The sequence below is a fragment of the Triticum urartu genome, chromosome 2A (assembly GCF_056163025.1).
Source record: "Triticum urartu cultivar PI428250 chromosome 2A, HENAU_Tu73, whole genome shotgun sequence".
Classification (NCBI taxonomy): Eukaryota; Viridiplantae; Streptophyta; class Magnoliopsida; order Poales; family Poaceae; genus Triticum; species Triticum urartu.
In genome coordinates this window covers 40,181,203-40,184,764 of record NC_141874.1, presented here as the reverse complement: position 1 = coordinate 40,184,764, position 3,562 = coordinate 40,181,203, and the positions used below count along the sequence as shown (strand labels likewise).

Genomic DNA, 3,562 nt, shown 5'->3' with positions numbered 1-3,562 from the left:
AGCTTACAGGAAGGGGACGACGCCCGCGGACGCCGCCACTGTCGGTCTGACCGTGGTCAAACAAGGATTTCACCCCGATATACCTCTCCATCTCCGATCACCACGGGTCGCCGAGCCCGAGCCACCCCACCGCCCACGCGACCAAGGTTGCCAGTCCGCACCCGAGCTGCGAGCTCCGCTCATGAACACCGCGACTCCCACCACAGAGCCGCCGCCCTGCCACCTGACACCCCCAACGACCGCCCAAAGGAACGAATCACCACCACCAGTAGACCCCCGCCATCGTTGGAGCCGCCAACACATCGACAAATGAAGCCGGAGGCAACTAGGCCAGGGAAAAGAGGAGGGGCGGAGCGGTGCGAGACCTCGACCGGCACACCCCCGGTCCCCGGGTCGGTGACGGGTGGGTAGACCACCCATCCCTCTAGCCAGCCTCCTCACGTTGCCCCTGCAACGCCCCACCCCTGCCTCTAGGTAAGATCAGCGAGGAGCCCGCCGGACATCCGGCCGACGATGAGGACGCGCGAACGATCAGATCCGTCCCTGAGACGACCACAGGAGGCGCCATGTCGGGCCTTGCACACCGGCCACCGACAGCCATGCGAGCCACAACAGATGCACCGCGCCCCGCCAGTGAGAGGCCCGTGCCGTCCAAGGCCGGCGACCGCGGATCTGGCCACGCCAGACCCAGTCGCCGCCCCAGCCTAGGACGTGCGGACGCCTGCGAAGCCTACCACGCCGCCGCCACGTGCTTGTGAACCCACGGGCAGAGCTCGCTGCCGCGCCCCTCGCCAGCACGACGCAATGCCCGCCGCCGCCGCAGGGCGAAAGGATGAAGAGCCCCGCCGGCGACGCCCGCGGGCTTTGCCTGGCGGCGGCGAGGAGGGGAGGCAGTTACCCCCCCCCCCCCCCCCCCGGTCGCTCGCGGGAGTGACATGGGAGGGGGAGGGAGGGTAGATCAAGTGATGGTTAGTTACGAGAGACGACCGCTGGTTAGCCCCTAGTTTAAATTTAGTAAATTGCCTTTATCGTGTGGGTGCAACAGGTTTAATTTATGTTCCAAAGTGAGTATGAACTCTGTGTGTATGTGTGTATGGGGGAATCAAATAATTGCGAGGTCAAAAATAAAGAACTACTATTTGTAGATTGTACCTGTTATGTATGACCAGGGCAAACATATTTGCCTGCTTTCATTTATGCAACAAGTTACATTCACAGTGTAGGCAAGAAAATATCACTGACCTCTCGCTCTCAGGTTTCAATCATAGACTGTCTATGAACAGGACGAAACCTATAAACGCAGACAACAGTGATGCTTGGGTAGATGACCAAGAAAAGGATTCACTGCACAAATGCCATCTCCAGTTCATTAAGTTAGACCTCTGACTAGCTTTTTCAAACATGTAAAATTGTCGAGAAGCAACTGTTTTGTTCAACGACACACTCAAACAAACAGGCCTCCAAATATTTCATCGTAATGTAAATATTTCATCATAAATATGTATGTTGGAATTTCCTTTTCAAGGCCACACAACGAGCACTGTGATAGTGTAGATGTTAATCCTACTAATTGTGTTGCACTCAAAGAGTAGCACGAGATTGTTGTGCACTTGTGCTTGACACTGTTCCATTCTGATAGATGAGGCCTCATAGCATTACATGCAGATGTAGACCAAATGCTCAATAAAGAGTGCACAGAAGGAAAACAAGTTTTGCTGAAGATTAACACTAATTTTGATGCAGTGAGAATCTCAAACTTGCAAAAAAAAAAGCGCTCATCCGATCGATGGCTAAAATCAGCTGCAACCTGATAAATAAAACTTCAAGACTAAACTAATCATTTACAGGTTCAGTTTTGGTTGGGCTGATCTACTAAAACTAGCGCATCATTCATAAAACTTGAGAATCAACCTAACCATTCTAGCTAGATACATCTCATATGAGCTGACTATCCGTTAATAATGTTAGCACGTGATTTAACAGAAACCGACACATATATAGGTTAGAGAAAACAATCCAGTACCGATGTAGAAACTCAACCTATATATGATGATGATGATGATGATGAGCAACTCATGCATTGGGAACTTTTTTTGTACTCTCCAACAGATCCACTATGAGAGATGGGTCAGTCACTTTGAGATTCTTATAGCCTTGGGTTTCCACCACAGCATCCATGGCATTTGAACAAGCGATGTACTCAAGGCAAGCATCTTTAAGCTTGTCGCAGCTATGCTGGTCAGCCAAAGCCCATGTGGTTACCATGGTGTCGACGTTCAGATTCTGGCAAAGGATACTTTTGAAAACCAGCTTGAGCCTCTCCATGGCATATCTGTCTGCAGCCACCAGTAAATGCCGGATCATCTCAGTATTCTTATCACCTTCAGGCAAAGTATCGGTATATATGAAATGGAGAAGGGCACTGAAAACATCAGGTTGCATGTCTTTGATGGTAACGCGTCGCAGCGTCCTCGCCTCCTTCATCGACCCAAAGAGCTCCGCTTTGAAGACAGGTGACCTGGCGGCGAGTATGGACCTGTGAGCTCCTATGGCCTTTCTTCGAACACAGAAAGTGACATCGTATCCCTCGTCGTCTTCCAAAAGCTTGCCGAGATGCTCGGTGATATCGGAGGGTGGCACTGGCACCTCGATTTTGGGGAACAGTTTGGATTCAGTCACGCGCAGCTCTTTGATGACAGTGACAATGCACTCGATCGTGAGGCGGTCGTTCAAAAGGAAAGCGGACTCAACATCTTTTTCTTTTTGAATTCATTGGTCCGGGGAAAAAACCTAGTGTCGTCAGCTGGGTTGAACGTCCTCAGCTCTGTCTTGTGCACCGAAGACGGCTGCCCGGTGCGCTGATCGAGTAACCTCAGGTCGCAGGACACCCGCACCTTGACGCCCGTGCTCATGAGCTCGAGATAAACCGTGTGAAATCCTTGTCGAGCACCTCTTTGCTGAACCCATCTGGGTAGAAGCGGATGGACCAGTCGTAGCCGCCGGCGGAGAAAGTACCGGACCTGATGAACTTCTCGTTGCCCATGCCCCTGTATTTGTTGTAACCGTAGATGTCGAACACGTGGGTGACTTGCGGCGTCTCCGGAGTGCACATCGACATCGACTTAGATTGCTCCATGGCGCGACTACGAGGAATCAACGGCGACGGCGACGGCGTGCCCTAGATTGGCACTAACCGATCTGATGGTTTGGAAGAAAAGGACGTTACTTCTCAGGGGGGACGAAGAGGGGAGAGCAAAGGACGTGGTGAAGAGGGGAGATGGCGGCGGCGGTGGTGAAGAGGAGATGAAGCCGATTCAGCTTCCTTTTTCTTTGGAGTGGAGGATGGGCCTGGATTCGCTTGTCTGCTGGGTATCAAATCCTCGCGCGTCCTGGGCCTTTTTTTCTTTCTTTCCATTTTTTCTCCCTATTGTTCTTTCCTTTTTATTATGTTTTTCGTTTATTTATACATTTTGCAATTACTCTTGGCCTCCGTCTTTGGCACACGAGGCGGGACAGCCGCCGGCAAATCCATATGGGTGTCAGTTTGATCACATCTGCCTGC

The 3,562-nt window shown here is 51.8% G+C and overlaps 1 pseudogene; it reads right to left on the bottom strand.

Moving 5' to 3' along the window:
- Positions 1-2,073: 2,073 nt before the first annotated feature.
- On the bottom strand, positions 2,074-3,136 carry LOC125540792 (BTB/POZ and MATH domain-containing protein 1 pseudogene; annotated as a pseudogene).
- Between the last annotated feature and the right edge of the window lie 426 nt (positions 3,137-3,562).